The following is a 17,033-nucleotide window of genomic DNA, read 5'->3' on the forward strand; positions in this document are numbered from 1 at the left end:
ATCAGGAAATGATCAGACTGCATTTGAAAGTAGAATTGTGCTGAAATATGAAAGCATCTTTTATTGTTAAGCTCCTGACAACATTTATGGGCCAAACTTTGTCTTTCTCTAAAGCCTATGAAGTACACCACAGAAGACTTTAAAATAATACAGCAGGCTAACACCATCTAGTGGTGGTGTAAACAAGACTCTCTCTCTCTCTCTATATATATATATATGTATATATGTATGAGTTATCTGAAATCATAACAATATATATTGTTTACTGCAATCATAACAATATATAGTGCTTACTGCAAACATGACTATTTATATATTGTTTATTGCAATCATGACAATGTATACATATCAACTTAATTCAATTCAAGTTTAAATGATTGTTATTATTTTTCACAATATAATGAGTCTCCATAAAGACTGATAAAAATTGCCAATACTAACAAATTGGTTTGAAGGTTTGGACTAGCATTAATCAAGCCTCGGAATAACTTCATCAGCTATGATATTGCCAATGTGCAAAGATAAATCAACAGTGGAAACGACAGGGAAGTGTCTCTGGTCCCTACAGCTCTCACTTAGGGTTTTCATTGTGGGTGTGGTTTCAACATTGCCATGAGATAAGTACTGCCCCCTGCTGTTGAAGCAGGAAAACTACATCTTGATTACAAAAATGTCCATGAATCCAATCTCAAACTCGAGATCAAACTCAGGTTCTCAGAGTATGTATATCTCAAAAGTATGATGAGATTCAAGAGTCAGGACGAAAAGGCTGGCAGTTGTTTTAGCTGCGAAATAAAGAGTCCAAAACTTAAACTCCAAGTGGCTGTCCAACATTAACAGTAAGGAGACAAATATTTGAAAGAAAAAAAACGGATGAATTAATTACCTTGGTTGTGATGATCAGGAAATGATCAGACTGCATTTGAAAGTAGAATTGTGCTGAAATATGAAAGCATCTTTTATTGTTAAGCTCCTGACAACATTTATGGGCCAAACTTTGTCTTTCTCTAAAGCCTATGAAGTACACCACAGAAGACTTTAAAATAATACAGCAGGCTAACACCATCTAGTGGTGGTGTAAACAAGACTCTCTCTCTCTACCCTCTCTCTCTCTATATATATATATGTATATATATATATATGAGTTATCTGAAATCATAACAATATATAGTGTTTACTGCAATCATAACAATATATAGTGCTTACTGCAAACATGACTATTTATATATTGTTTATTGCAATCATGACAATGTATACATATCAACTTAATTCAATTCAAGTTTAAATGATTGTTATTATTTTTCACAATATAATAAGTCTCCATAGAGACTGATAAAAATTGCCAATACTAACAAATTGGTTTGAAGGTTTGGACTAGCATTAATCAAGCCTCGGAAAAACTTCATCAGCTATGATATTGCCAATGTGCAAAGATAAATCAACAGTGGAAACGACAGGGAAGTGTCTCTGGTCCCTACAGCTCTCACTTAGGGTTTTCATTGTGGGTGTGGTTTCAACATTGCCATGAGATAAGTACTGCCCCCTGCTGTTGAAGCAGGAAAACTACATCTTGATTACAAAAATGTCCATGAATCCAATCTCAAACTCGAGATCAAACTCAGGTTCTCAGAGTATGTATATCTCAAAAGTATGATGAGATTCAAGAGTCAGGACGAAAAGGCTGGCAGTTGTTTTAGCTGCGAAATAAAGAGTCCAAAACTTAAACTCCAAGTGGCTGTCCAACATTAACAGTAAGGAGACAAATATTTGAAAGAAAAAAAACGGATGAATTAATTACCTTGGTTGTGATGATCAGGAAATGATCTGACTGCATTTGAAAGTAGAATTGTGCTGAAATATGAAAGCATCTTTTATTGTTAAGCTCCTGACAACATTTATGGGCCAAACTTTGTCTTTCTCTAAAGCCTATGAAGTACACCACAGCAGACTTTAAAATAATACAGCAGGCTAACACCATCTAGTGGTGGTGTAAACAAGACTCTCTCTCTCTACCCTCTCTCTCTATATGTATATATATATATATATATATATGAGTTATCCGAAATCATAACAATATATAGTGTTTACTTCAATCATAACAATATATAGTGCTTACTGCAAACATGACTATTTATATATTGTTTATTGCAATCATGACAATGTATACATATCAACTTAATTCAATTCAAGTTTAAATGATTGTTATTATTTTACACAATATAATAAGTCTCCATAGAGACTGATAAAAATTGCCAATACTAACAAATTGGTTTGAAGGTTTGGACTAGCATTAATCAAGCCTCGGAATAACTTCATCAGCTATGATATTGCCAATGTGCAAAGATAAATCAACAGTGGAAACTACAGGGAAGTGTCTCTGGTCCCTACAGCTCTCACTTAGGGTTTTCATTGTGGGTGTGGTTTCAACATTGCCATGAGATAAGTACTGCCCCCTGCTGTTGAAGCAGGAAAACTACATCTTGATTACAAAAATGTCCATGAATCCAATCTCAAACTCGAGATCAAACTCAGGTTCTCAGAGTATGTATATCTCAAAAGTATGATGAGATTCAAGAGTCAGGACGAAAAGGCTGGCAGTTGTTTTAGCTGCGAAATAAAGAGTCCAAAACTTAAACTCCAAGTGGCTGTCCAACATTAACAGTAAGGAGACAAATATTTGAAAGAAAAAAAACGGATGAATTAATTACCTTGGTTGTGATGATCAGGAAATGATCAGACTGCATTTGAAAGTAGAATTGTGCTGAAATATGAAAGCATCTTTTATTGTTAAGCTCCTGACAACATTTATGGGCCAAACTTTGTCTTTCTCTAAAGCCTATGAAGTACACCACAGCAGACTTTAAAATAATACAGCAGGCTAACACCATCTAGTGGTGGTGTAAACAAGACTCTCTCTCTCTACCCTCTCTCTCTCTATATATATATATGTATATATATATATGAGTTATCTGAAATCATAACAATATATAGTGTTTACTGCAATCATAACAATATATAGTGCTTACTGCAAACATGACTATTTATATATTGTTTATTGCAATCATGACAATGTATACATATCAACTTAATTCAATTCAAGTTTAAATGATTGTTATTATTTTTCACAATATAATGAGTCTCCATAGAGACCGATAAAAATTGCCAATACTAACAAATTGGTTTGAAGGTTTGGACGAGCATTAATCAAGCCTCGGAATAACTTCATCAGCTATGATATTGCCAATGTGCAAAGATAAATCAACAGTGGAAACTACAGGGAAGTGTCTCTGGTCCCTACAGCTCTCACTTAGGGTTTTCATTGTGGGTGTGATTTCAACATTGCCATGAGATAAGTACTGCCCCCTGCTGTTGAAGCAGGAAAACTACATCTTGATTACAAAAATGTCCATGAATCCAATCTCAAGTTCGAGATGAAACTCAAGTTCTCAGAGTATGTATATCTCAAAAGTACGATAAGATGTAAGAGTCAGGACGAAAAGGCTGGCAGTTGTTTTAGCTGCGAAATAAAGAGTCCAAAACTTAAACTCCAAGTGGCTGTCCAACATTAACAGTAAGGAGACAAATATTTGAAAGAAAAAAAACGGATGAATTAATTACCTTGGTTGTGATGATCAGGAAATGATCAGACTGCATTTGAAAGTAGAATTGTGCTGTAATATGAAAGCATCTTTTATTGTTAAGCTCCTGACAACATTTATAGGCCAAACTTTGTCTTTCTCTAAAGCCTATGAAGTACACCACAGAAGACTTTAAAATAATACAGCAGGCTAACACCATCTAGTGGTGGTGTAAACAAGACTCTCTCTCTCTCTCTCTCTATATGTATATATGTATGAGTTATCTGAAATCATAACAATATATATTGTTTACTGCAATCATAACAATATATAGTGCTTACTGCAAACATGACTATTTATATATTGTTTATTGCAATCATGACAATGTATACATATCAACTTAATTCAATTCAAGTTTAAATGATTGTTATTATTTTTCACAATATAATGAGTCTCCATAGAGACTGATAAAAATTGCCAATACTAACAAATTGGTTTGAAGGTTTGGAATAGCATTAATCAAGCCTCGGAATAACTTCATCAGCTACGATATAGCCAATGTGCAAAGATAAATCAACAGTGGAAACGACAGGGAAGTGTCTCTGGTCCCTACAGCTCTCACTTAGGGTTTTCATTGTGGGTGTGGTTTCAACATTGCCATGAGATAAGTACTGCCCCCTGCTGTTGAAGCAGGAAAACTACATCTTGATTACAAAAATGTCCATGAATCCAATCTCAAACTCGAGATCAAACTCAGGTTCTCAGAGTATGTATATCTCAAAAGTATGATGAGATTCAAGAGTCAGGACGAAAAGGCTGGCAGTTGTTTTAGCTGCGAAATAAAGAGTCCAAAACTTAAACTCCAAGTGGCTGTCCAACATTAACAGTAAGGAGACAAATATTTGAAAGAAAAAAAACGGATGAATTAATTACCTTGGTTGTGATGATCAGGAAATGATCAGACTGCATTTGAAAGTAGAATTGTGCTGAAATATGAAAGCATCTTTTATTGTTAAGCTCCTGACAACATTTATGGGCCAAACTTTGTCTTTCTCTAAAGCCTATGAAGTACACCACAGAAGACTTTAAAATAATACAGCAGGCTAACACCATCTAGTGGTGGTGTAAACAAGACTCTCTCTCTCTCTCTATATATATATATATGTATATATGTATGAGTTATCTGAAATCATAACAATATATATTGTTTACTGCAATCATAACAATATATAGTGCTTACTGCAAACATGACTATTTATATATTGTTTATTGCAATCATGACAATGTATACATATCAACTTAATTCAATTCAAGTTTAAATGATTGTTATTATTTTTCACAATATAATGAGTCTCCATAAAGACTGATAAAAATTGCCAATACTAACAAATTGGTTTGAAGGTTTGGACTAGCATTAATCAAGCCTCGGAATAACTTCATCAGCTATGATATTGCCAATGTGCAAAGATAAATCAACAGTGGAAACGACAGGGAAGTGTCTCTGGTCCCTACAGCTCTCACTTAGGGTTTTCATTGTGGGTGTGGTTTCAACATTGCCATGAGATAAGTACTGCCCCCTGCTGTTGAAGCAGGAAAACTACATCTTGATTACAAAAATGTCCATGAATCCAATCTCAAACTCGAGATCAAACTCAGGTTCTCAGAGTATGTATATCTCAAAAGTATGATGAGATTCAAGAGTCAGGACGAAAAGGCTGGCAGTTGTTTTAGCTGCGAAATAAAGAGTCCAAAACTTAAACTCCAAGTGGCTGTCCAACATTAACAGTAAGGAGACAAATATTTGAAAGAAAAAAAACGGATGAATTAATTACCTTGGTTGTGATGATCAGGAAATGATCAGACTGCATTTGAAAGTAGAATTGTGCTGAAATATGAAAGCATCTTTTATTGTTAAGCTCCTGACAACATTTATGGGCCAAACTTTGTCTTTCTCTAAAGCCTATGAAGTACACCACAGAAGACTTTAAAATAATACAGCAGGCTAACACCATCTAGTGGTGGTGTAAACAAGACTCTCTCTCTCTACCCTCTCTCTCTCTATATATATATATGTATATATATATATATGAGTTATCTGAAATCATAACAATATATAGTGTTTACTGCAATCATAACAATATATAGTGCTTACTGCAAACATGACTATTTATATATTGTTTATTGCAATCATGACAATGTATACATATCAACTTAATTCAATTCAAGTTTAAATGATTGTTATTATTTTTCACAATATAATAAGTCTCCATAGAGACTGATAAAAATTGCCAATACTAACAAATTGGTTTGAAGGTTTGGACTAGCATTAATCAAGCCTCGGAAAAACTTCATCAGCTATGATATTGCCAATGTGCAAAGATAAATCAACAGTGGAAACGACAGGGAAGTGTCTCTGGTCCCTACAGCTCTCACTTAGGGTTTTCATTGTGGGTGTGGTTTCAACATTGCCATGAGATAAGTACTGCCCCCTGCTGTTGAAGCAGGAAAACTACATCTTGATTACAAAAATGTCCATGAATCCAATCTCAAACTCGAGATCAAACTCAGGTTCTCAGAGTATGTATATCTCAAAAGTATGATGAGATTCAAGAGTCAGGACGAAAAGGCTGGCAGTTGTTTTAGCTGCGAAATAAAGAGTCCAAAACTTAAACTCCAAGTGGCTGTCCAACATTAACAGTAAGGAGACAAATATTTGAAAGAAAAAAAACGGATGAATTAATTACCTTGGTTGTGATGATCAGGAAATGATCTGACTGCATTTGAAAGTAGAATTGTGCTGAAATATGAAAGCATCTTTTATTGTTAAGCTCCTGACAACATTTATGGGCCAAACTTTGTCTTTCTCTAAAGCCTATGAAGTACACCACAGCAGACTTTAAAATAATACAGCAGGCTAACACCATCTAGTGGTGGTGTAAACAAGACTCTCTCTCTCTACCCTCTCTCTCTATATGTATATATATATATATATATATATGAGTTATCCGAAATCATAACAATATATAGTGTTTACTTCAATCATAACAATATATAGTGCTTACTGCAAACATGACTATTTATATATTGTTTATTGCAATCATGACAATGTATACATATCAACTTAATTCAATTCAAGTTTAAATGATTGTTATTATTTTTCACAATATAATGAGTCTCCATAGAGACCGATAAAAATTGCCAATACTAACAAATTGGTTTGAAGGTTTGGACGAGCATTAATCAAGCCTCGGAATAACTTCATCAGCTATGATATTGCCAATGTGCAAAGATAAATCAACAGTGGAAACTACAGGGAAGTGTCTCTGGTCCCTACAGCTCTCACTTAGGGTTTTCATTGTGGGTGTGATTTCAACATTGCCATGAGATAAGTACTGCCCCCTGCTGTTGAAGCAGGAAAACTACATCTTGATTACAAAAATGTCCATGAATCCAATCTCAAGTTCGAGATGAAACTCAAGTTCTCAGAGTATGTATATCTCAAAAGTACGATAAGATGTAAGAGTCAGGACGAAAAGGCTGGCAGTTGTTTTAGCTGCGAAATAAAGAGTCCAAAACTTAAACTCCAAGTGGCTGTCCAACATTAACAGTAAGGAGACAAATATTTGAAAGAAAAAAAACGGATGAATTAATTACCTTGGTTGTGATGATCAGGAAATGATCAGACTGCATTTGAAAGTAGAATTGTGCTGTAATATGAAAGCATCTTTTATTGTTAAGCTCCTGACAACATTTATAGGCCAAACTTTGTCTTTCTCTAAAGCCTATGAAGTACACCACAGAAGACTTTAAAATAATACAGCAGGCTAACACCATCTAGTGGTGGTGTAAACAAGACTCTCTCTCTCTATATGTATATATGTATGAGTTATCTGAAATCATAACAATATATATTGTTTACTGCAATCATAACAATATATAGTGCTTACTGCAAACATGACTATTTATATATTGTTTATTGCAATCATGACAATGTATACATATCAACTTAATTCAATTCAAGTTTAAATGATTGTTATTATTTTTCACAATATAATGAGTCTCCATAGAGACTGATAAAAATTGCCAATACTAACAAATTGGTTTGAAGGTTTGGAATAGCATTAATCAAGCCTCGGAATAACTTCATCAGCTACGATATAGCCAATGTGCAAAGATAAATCAACAGTGGAAACGACAGGGAAGTGTCTCTGGTCCCTACAGCTCTCACTTAGGGTTTTCATTGTGGGTGTGGTTTCAACATTGCCATGAGATAAGTACTGCCCCCTGCTGTTGAAGCAGGAAAACTACATCTTGATTACAAAAATGTCCATGAATCCAATCTCAAACTCGAGATCAAACTCAGGTTCTCAGAGTATGTATATCTCAAAAGTATGATGAGATTCAAGAGTCAGGACGAAAAGGCTGGCAGTTGTTTTAGCTGCGAAATAAAGAGTCCAAAACTTAAACTCCAAGTGGCTGTCCAACATTAACAGTAAGGAGACAAATATTTGAAAGAAAAAAAACGGATGAATTAATTACCTTGGTTGTGATGATCAGGAAATGATCAGACTGCATTTGAAAGTAGAATTGTGCTGAAATATGAAAGCATCTTTTATTGTTAAGCTCCTGACAACATTTATGGGCCAAACTTTGTCTTTCTCTAAAGCCTATGAAGTACACCACAGAAGACTTTAAAATAATACAGCAGGCTAACATCATCTAGTGGTGGTGTAAACAAGACTCTCTCTCTCTCTCTATATATATATATATGTATATATGTATGAGTTATCTGAAATCATAACAATATATATTGTTTACTGCAATCATAACAATATATAGTGCTTACTGCAAACATGACTATTTATATATTGTTTATTGCAATCATGACAATGTATACATATCAACTTAATTCAATTCAAGTTTAAATGATTGTTATTATTTTTCACAATATAATGAGTCTCCATAAAGACTGATAAAAATTGCCAATACTAACAAATTGGTTTGAAGGTTTGGACTAGCATTAATCAAGCCTCGGAATAACTTCATCAGCTATGATATTGCCAATGTGCAAAGATAAATCAACAGTGGAAACGACAGGGAAGTGTCTCTGGTCCCTACAGCTCTCACTTAGGGTTTTCATTGTGGGTGTGGTTTCAACATTGCCATGAGATAAGTACTGCCCCCTGCTGTTGAAGCAGGAAAACTACATCTTGATTACAAAAATGTCCATGAATCCAATCTCAAACTCGAGATCAAACTCAGGTTCTCAGAGTATGTATATCTCAAAAGTATGATGAGATTCAAGAGTCAGGACGAAAAGGCTGGCAGTTGTTTTAGCTGCGAAATAAAGAGTCCAAAACTTAAACTCCAAGTGGCTGTCCAACATTAACAGTAAGGAGACAAATATTTGAAAGAAAAAAAACGGATGAATTAATTACCTTGGTTGTGATGATCAGGAAATGATCAGACTGCATTTGAAAGTAGAATTGTGCTGAAATATGAAAGCATCTTTTATTGTTAAGCTCCTGACAACATTTATGGGCCAAACTTTGTCTTTCTCTAAAGCCTATGAAGTACACCACAGAAGACTTTAAAATAATACAGCAGGCTAACACCATCTAGTGGTGGTGTAAACAAGACTCTCTCTCTCTACCCTCTCTCTCTCTATATATATATATGTATATATATATATATGAGTTATCTGAAATCATAACAATATATAGTGTTTACTGCAATCATAACAATATATAGTGCTTACTGCAAACATGACTATTTATATATTGTTTATTGCAATCATGACAATGTATACATATCAACTTAATTCAATTCAAGTTTAAATGATTGTTATTATTTTTCACAATATAATAAGTCTCCATAGAGACTGATAAAAATTGCCAATACTAACAAATTGGTTTGAAGGTTTGGACTAGCATTAATCAAGCCTCGGAAAAACTTCATCAGCTATGATATTGCCAATGTGCAAAGATAAATCAACAGTGGAAACGACAGGGAAGTGTCTCTGGTCCCTACAGCTCTCACTTAGGGTTTTCATTGTGGGTGTGGTTTCAACATTGCCATGAGATAAGTACTGCCCCCTGCTGTTGAAGCAGGAAAACTACATCTTGATTACAAAAATGTCCATGAATCCAATCTCAAACTCGAGATCAAACTCAGGTTCTCAGAGTATGTATATCTCAAAAGTATGATGAGATTCAAGAGTCAGGACGAAAAGGCTGGCAGTTGTTTTAGCTGCGAAATAAAGAGTCCAAAACTTAAACTCCAAGTGGCTGTCCAACATTAACAGTAAGGAGACAAATATTTGAAAGAAAAAAAACGGATGAATTAATTACCTTGGTTGTGATGATCAGGAAATGATCTGACTGCATTTGAAAGTAGAATTGTGCTGAAATATGAAAGCATCTTTTATTGTTAAGCTCCTGACAACATTTATGGGCCAAACTTTGTCTTTCTCTAAAGCCTATGAAGTACACCACAGCAGACTTTAAAATAATACAGCAGGCTAACACCATCTAGTGGTGGTGTAAACAAGACTCTCTCTACCCTCTCTCTCTATATGTATATATATATATATATATATATGAGTTATCCGAAATCATAACAATATATAGTGTTTACTTCAATCATAACAATATATAGTGCTTACTGCAAACATGACTATTTATATATTGTTTATTGCAATCATGACAATGTATACATATCAACTTAATTCAATTCAAGTTTAAATGATTGTTATTATTTTTCACAATATAATGAGTCTCCATAGAGACTGATAAAAAATGCCAATACTAACAAATTGGTTTGAAGGTTTGGACTAGCATTAATCAAGCCTCGGAATAACTTCATCAGCTATGATATTGCCAATGTGCAAAGATAAATCAACAGTGGAAACGACAGGGAAGTGTCTCTGGTCCCTACAGCTCTCACTTAGGGTTTTCATTGTGGGTGTGGTTTCAACATTGCCATGAGATAAGTACTGCCCCCTGCTGTTGAAGCAGGAAAACTACATCTTGATTACAAAAATGTCCATGAATCCAATCTCAAACTCGAGATGAAACTCAGGTTCTCAGAGTATGTATATCTCAAAAGTATGATGAGATTCAAGAGTCAGGACGAAAAGGCTGGCAGTTGTTTTAGCTGCGAAATAAAGAGTCCAAAACTTAAACTCCAAGTGGCTGTCCAACATTAACAGTAAGGAGACAAATATTTGAAAGAAAAAAAACGGATGAATTAATTACCTTGGTTGTGATGATCAGGAAATGATCAGACTGCATTTGAAAGTAGAATTGTGCTGAAATATGAAAGCATCTTTTATTGTTAAGCTCCTGACAACATTTATGGGCCAAACTTTGTCTTTCTCTAAAGCCTATGAAGTACACCACAGAAGACTTTAAAATAATACAGCAGGCTAACACCATCTAGTGGTGGTGTAAACAAGACTCTCTCTCTCTACCCTCTCTCTCTCTATATATATATATGTATATATATATGAGTTATCTGAAATCATAACAATATATAGTGCTTACTAGTGATGTTACGAGATGTGCCGACGCTTCGAAGCGTGTGTCGAGTAATGGAGGGGGCATTTCCTCGAAGCGTGTGTCGAGGCTTGCTTCATTTAAGGGAGGAGCCAAAAAATGATGACATCCGAAGCCTCGCTGCCCGGCTGTACCACGTGACTGCTTCGGGAAGTGGTTCAGATTTTGCCGGGAGGTTTGACAGCAATATAGACCCCTCAGGCTCCGTTCAAAATGTGGGTTGTTGGTGGAGAGTTGCGGTCAGTTGAGAGTTTGGATAGTTTCGAGAAGTTAGAGAGAGAGAGAGAGAGATATAGTTTGGAGATTTAGGAGAGTGAGGAGAGAAGGATAGGTGATAAGATGGAGCCAGATAGGAAGAGGAGGATTTCCCCTGTGTGGGAACACTTTGATTTGATAACTCCTAATAAGGTAAGCTAAATCTAACTCTATTTCAGACACATTAGGTTTGCTTATCAAGAACTGTATTTTTCACAGTTTCTTATTTTATTCAAAGGTGAGGTGTTTATTGTGCTCCAAGGAGTTGGGGTACAATAACAACACCTCATCCATGCTGAGGCGTTACCGTGCCTTGCATGAGAATACGGAGGAAACTGGAGCTTCACCCAGCCAAGGTAAGTCATTACAATATTACAAATGCACCATCACAATTTTTCCCTGTTCACTTTTGTTTATTGTGCAAATAAAGACAGGTAACAGACACTGTATTTATTCTCTTTTAACCAGCCACCAGAAAACAAGAGCTGGATGAAGCCCTCGTCTCCATGATAGTGAAGGACACACAGCCCTTCAGTATTGTGGATGATGTTGGATTCAGGGCATTTGTATCCAAACTGGATCCTAATTATGTTCTCCCTACAAGGCAGGTATGTATGGGTGCATGCATGAAACAAATGAGTACTTTATTGTGTCTCACAGTTCAGCACTATATATTTTTTCCTTTAGGCTCTGAAGGCCATGGTGGAGGCCAAGTATGAGTCAGCTAAGGAGAAGGCTAAGGCTAAAGTGGAAAAGGTGGCTGCTGTTAGCCTTACTTCTGACATGTGGACATCCACAAAACCAAAAACTGTTGAGAAACTGTTATTTCTGAATAAAAATGAATAAAATGTCCCCTGTCCTGTACATCATTGTCCAAGTTACACAAGCATATTCAGTCCCCTCTTGCTAGTTCCACAAGCACTTTCACTGTCCTCTGCCTGCTTAAGCCCATGCCATTTTCCTAAAGTGACAGAAAAACATTATTACACAACCTGCCATATCATATGATACTACCATTTTGGGAAAATTTACACACACAGAATACATTAAAAAAATGTTTTATTATACACATATGTGATAATTTATGTACAGAAATTATTTGGTCATACATTTTTGTAATTCATAGTCATTCCCAACAGCCATAACAGACACAAAAATTCAATGCATCACATGTGGTTCAGATACAGCTGCCTGTGATTATACACTTGGCCAGTAGGTGGTTTCGTGTGCACATGAAGCTTCGAGAAATGAACCCTTTCTCGAACCAATTGGCTGAAGTGGTTCGATGCCTCATGAGGCTTCATCTCACCATCACTAGTGCTTACTGCAAACATGACTATTTATATATTGTTTATTGCAATCATGACAATGTATACATATCAACTTAATTCAATTCAAGTTTAAATGATTGTTATTATTTTTCACAATATAATGAGTCTCCATAGAGACTGATAAAAATTACCAATACTAACAAATTGGTTTGAAGGTTTGGACTAGCATTAATCAAGCCTCGGAATAACTTCATCAGCTATGATATTGCCAATGTGCAAAGATAAATCAACAGTGGAAACGACAGGGAAGTGTCTCTGGTCCCTACAGCTCTCACTTAGGGTTTTCATTGTGGGTGTGGTTTCAACATTGCCATGAGATAAGTACTGCCCCCTGCTGTTGAAGCAGGAAAACTACATCTTGATTACAAAAATGTCCATGAATCCAATCTCAAACTCGAGATCAAACTCAGGTTCTCAGAGTATGTATATCTCAAAAGTATGATGAGATTCAAGAGTCAGGACGAAAAGGCTGGCAGTTGTTTTAGTTGCGAAATAAAGAGTCCAAAACTTAAACTCCAAGTGGCTGTCCAACATTAACAGTAAGGAGACAAATATTTGAAAGAAAAAAAACGGATGAATTAATTACCTTGGTTGTGATGATCAGGAAATGATCAGACTGCATTTGAAAGTAGAATTGTGCTGTAATATGAAAGCATCTTTTATTGTTAAGCTCCTGACAACATTTATGGGCCAAACTTTGTCTTTCTCTAAAGCCTATGAAGTACCCCACAGAAGACTTTAAAATAATACAGCAGGCTAACACCATCTAGTGGTGGTGTAAACAAGACTCTCTCTCTCTACCCTCTCTCTCTCTCTCTCTCTATATGTATATATATATATATATGAGTTATCTGAAATCATAATATATAGTGTTTACTGCAAACATGACTATTTATATATTGTTTATTGCAATCATGACATTGTATACCATATCACCAACTTAATTCAGTTCAAGTATAAATGATTATTATTATCTTTCACAATATAGTGAGTCTCCATAGAGACTGACAAAAATTGCCTTTTCTGACTATATTTCAAGTCATCAAGGCGGGGTATTGGTTAAAGTTTTCAAATAGCAATAATCGCGCCTCGGATAAACCTCATAGGCTACAATACTGTCACTGCGCAAAGATAAATTAACAATGGAAACGACAGGGAAGTGTCTCTGGTCCCTACAGCTCTCACTTAGGGTTTTCATTGTGGGTGTGGTTTCAACATTGCCATGAGATAAGTACTGCCCCCTGCTGTTGAAGCAGGAAAACTACATCTTGATTACAAAAATGTCCATGAATCCAATCTCAAGCTCGAGATGAAACTCAAGTTCTCAGAGTATGTATATCTCAAAAGTACGATAAGATGTAAGAGTCAGGACGAAAAGGCTGGCAGTTGTTTTAGCTGCGAAATAAAGAGTCCAAAACTTAAACTCCAAGTGGCTGTCCAACATTAACAGTAAGGAGACAAATATTTGAAAGAAAAAAAACGGATGAATTAATTACCTTGGTTGTGATGATCAGGAAATGATCAGACTGCATTTGAAAGTAGAATTGTGCTGAAATATGAAAGCATCTTTTATTGTTAAGCTCCTGACAACATTTATGGGCCAAACTTTGTCTTTCTCTAAAGCCTATGAAGTACACCACAGCAGACTTTAAAATAATACAGCAGGCTAACACCATCTAGTGGTGGTGTAAACAAGACTCTCTCTCTCTCTCTCTCTCTCTATGTATATATGTATGAGTTATCTGAAATCATAACAATATATAGTGTTTACTGCAATCATAACAATATATAGTGCTTACTGCAAACATGACTATTTATATATTGTTTATTGCAATCATGACAATGTATACATATCAAATTAATTCAATTCAAGTTTAAATGATTTTTATTATTTTTCACAATATAATGAGTCTCCATAGAGACTGATAAAAATTACCAATACTAACAAATTGGTTTGAAGGTTTGGACTAGCATTAATCAAGCCTCAGAATAACTTCATCAGCTATGATATTGCCAATGTGCAAAGATAAATCAACAGTGGAAACGACAGGGAAGTGTCTCTGGTCCCTACAGCTCTCACTTAGGGTTTTCATTGTGGGTGTGGTTTCAACATTGCCATGAGATAAGTACTGCCCCCTGCTGTTGAAGCAGGAAAACTACATCTTAATTACAAAAATGTCCATGAATCCAATCTCAAGCTCGAGATGAAACTCAAGTTCTCAGAGTATGTATATCTCAAAAGTATGATAAGATGTAAGAGTCAGGACGAAAAGGCTGGCAGTTGTTTTAGCTGCGAAATAAAGAGTCCAAAACTTAAACTCCAAGTGGCTGTCCAACATTAACAGTAAGGAGACAAATATTTGAAAGAAAAAAAACGGATGAATTAATTACCTTGGTTGTGATGATCAGGAAATGATCAGACTGCATTTGAAAGTAGAATTGTGCTGAAATATGAAAGCATCTTTTATTGTTAAGCTCCTGACAACATTTATGGGCCAAACTTTGTCTTTCTCTAAAGCCTATGAAGTACACCACAGCAGACTTTAAAATAATACAGCAGGCTAACACCATCTAGTGGTGGTGTAAACAAGACTCTCTCTCTCTACCCTCTCTCTCTCTCTATATATATATGTATATATATATAAGTTATCTGAAATCATAACAATATATAGTGTTTACTGCAATCATAACAATATATAGTTCTTACTGCAAACATGACTATTTATATATTGTTTATTGCAATCATGACAATGTATACATATCAACTTAATTCAATTCAAGTTTAAATGATTGTTATTATTTTTCACAATATAATGAGTCTCCATAGAGACTGATAAAAATTGCTAATACTAACAAATTGGTTTGAAGGTTTGGACTAGCATTAATCAAGCCTCGGAATAACTTCATCAGCTATGATATTGCCAATGTGCAAAGATAAATCAACAGTGGAAACGACAGGGAAGTGTCTCTGGTCCCTACAGCTCTCACTTAGGGTTTTCATTGTGGGTGTGGTTTCAACATTGCCATGAGATAAATACCTCCCCCTGCTGTTGAAGCAGGAAAACTACATCTTGATTACAAAAATGTCCATGAATCCAATCTCAAGCTGGAGATGAAACTCAAGTTCTCAGAGTATGTATATCTCAAAAGTACGATAAGATGTAAGAGTCAGGACGAAAAGGCTGGCAGTTGTTTTAGCTGCGAAATAAAGAGTCCAAAACTTAAACTCCAAGTGGCTGTCCAACATTAACAGTAAGGAGACAAATATTTGAAAGAAAAAAAACGGATGAATTAATTACCTTGGTTGTGATGATCAGGAAATGATCAGACTGCATTTGAAAGTAGAATTGTGCTGAAATATGAAAGCATCTTTTATTGTTAAGCTCCTGACAACATTTATGGGCCAAACTTTGTCTTTCTCTAAAGCCTATGAAGTACACCACAGCAGACTTTAAAATAATACAGCAGGCTAACACCATCTAGTGGTGGTGTAAACAAGACTCTCTCTCTCTACCCTCTCTCTCTCTCTCTCTCTATATATGTATATATATATGAGTTATCTGAAATCATAACAATATATAGTGTTTACTGCAATCATAACAATATATAGTGCTTACTGCAAACATGACTATTTATATATTGTTTATTGCAATCATGACAATGTATACATATCAAATTAATTCAATTCAAGTTTAAATGATTTTTATTATTTTTCACAATATAATGAGTTTCCATAGAGACTGATAAAAATTACCAATACTAACAAATTGGTTTGAAGGTTTGGACTAGCATTAATCAAGACTCGGAATAACTTCATCAGCTATGATATTGCCAATGTGCAAAGATAAATCAACAGTGGAAACGACAGGGAAGTGTCTCTGGTCCCTACAGCTCTCACTTAGGGTTTTCATTGTGGGTGTGGTTTCAACATTGCCATGAGATAAGTACTGCCCCCTGCTGTTGAAGCAGGAAAACTACATCTTAATTACAAAAATGTCCATGAATCCAATCTCAAGCTCGAGATGAAACTCAAGTTCTCAGAGTATGTATATCTCAAAAGTATGATAAGATGTAAGAGTCAGGACGAAAAGGCTGGCAGTTGTTTTAGCTGCGAAATAAAGAGTCCAAAACTTAAACTCCAAGTGGCTGTCCAACATTAACAGTAAGGAGACAAATATTTGAAAGAAAAAAAACGGATGAATTAATTACCTTGGTTGTGATGATCAGGAAATGATCAGACTGCATTTGAAAGTAGAATTGTGCTGAAATATGAAAGCATCTTTTATTGTTAAGCTCCTGACAACATTTATGGG

At 35.2% G+C, this 17,033-nt stretch overlaps 1 non-coding gene and 16 pseudogenes across 1 annotated transcript; all 17 read right to left on the minus strand.

Moving 5' to 3' along the window:
* Positions 1-405: 405 nt before the first annotated feature.
* LOC138206754 (U4 spliceosomal RNA) lies at positions 406-523 on the minus strand (annotated as a pseudogene).
* Positions 524-1,317: 794 nt separating this feature from the next.
* Positions 1,318-1,435, minus strand: LOC138206833 (U4 spliceosomal RNA; annotated as a pseudogene).
* Positions 1,436-2,227: 792 nt separating this feature from the next.
* Positions 2,228-2,345, minus strand: LOC138206839 (U4 spliceosomal RNA; annotated as a pseudogene).
* A 792-nt stretch (positions 2,346-3,137) lies between these two features.
* On the minus strand, positions 3,138-3,255 carry LOC138206784 (U4 spliceosomal RNA; annotated as a pseudogene).
* Positions 3,256-4,030: 775 nt separating this feature from the next.
* On the minus strand, positions 4,031-4,148 carry LOC138206795 (U4 spliceosomal RNA; annotated as a pseudogene).
* Positions 4,149-4,929: 781 nt separating this feature from the next.
* LOC138206756 (U4 spliceosomal RNA) lies at positions 4,930-5,047 on the minus strand (annotated as a pseudogene).
* A 794-nt stretch (positions 5,048-5,841) lies between these two features.
* Positions 5,842-5,959, minus strand: LOC138206834 (U4 spliceosomal RNA; annotated as a pseudogene).
* A 792-nt stretch (positions 5,960-6,751) lies between these two features.
* On the minus strand, positions 6,752-6,869 carry LOC138206785 (U4 spliceosomal RNA; annotated as a pseudogene).
* Positions 6,870-7,636: 767 nt separating this feature from the next.
* On the minus strand, positions 7,637-7,754 carry LOC138206796 (U4 spliceosomal RNA; annotated as a pseudogene).
* Positions 7,755-8,535: 781 nt separating this feature from the next.
* On the minus strand, positions 8,536-8,653 carry LOC138206757 (U4 spliceosomal RNA; annotated as a pseudogene).
* Positions 8,654-9,447: 794 nt separating this feature from the next.
* Positions 9,448-9,565, minus strand: LOC138206835 (U4 spliceosomal RNA; annotated as a pseudogene).
* Positions 9,566-10,353: 788 nt separating this feature from the next.
* LOC138206786 (U4 spliceosomal RNA) lies at positions 10,354-10,471 on the minus strand (annotated as a pseudogene).
* A 2,354-nt stretch (positions 10,472-12,825) lies between these two features.
* LOC138206842 (U4 spliceosomal RNA) lies at positions 12,826-12,943 on the minus strand (annotated as a pseudogene).
* Positions 12,944-13,712: 769 nt separating this feature from the next.
* Positions 13,713-13,853, minus strand: LOC138206779 (U4 spliceosomal RNA). The gene has a single exon (XR_011178960.1). It is a non-coding gene; the product is annotated as a U4 spliceosomal RNA (small nuclear RNA).
* A 777-nt stretch (positions 13,854-14,630) lies between these two features.
* On the minus strand, positions 14,631-14,748 carry LOC138206827 (U4 spliceosomal RNA; annotated as a pseudogene).
* Positions 14,749-15,538: 790 nt separating this feature from the next.
* On the minus strand, positions 15,539-15,656 carry LOC138206828 (U4 spliceosomal RNA; annotated as a pseudogene).
* Positions 15,657-16,448: 792 nt separating this feature from the next.
* LOC138206806 (U4 spliceosomal RNA) lies at positions 16,449-16,566 on the minus strand (annotated as a pseudogene).
* Between the last annotated feature and the right edge of the window lie 467 nt (positions 16,567-17,033).

Source organism: Embiotoca jacksoni, unplaced genomic scaffold, assembly GCF_022577435.1.
Source record: "Embiotoca jacksoni isolate LCO1_2020_lvr unplaced genomic scaffold, fEmbJac1.0.p SCAF_3, whole genome shotgun sequence".
Taxonomy (NCBI): domain Eukaryota; kingdom Metazoa; phylum Chordata; class Actinopteri; family Embiotocidae; genus Embiotoca; species Embiotoca jacksoni.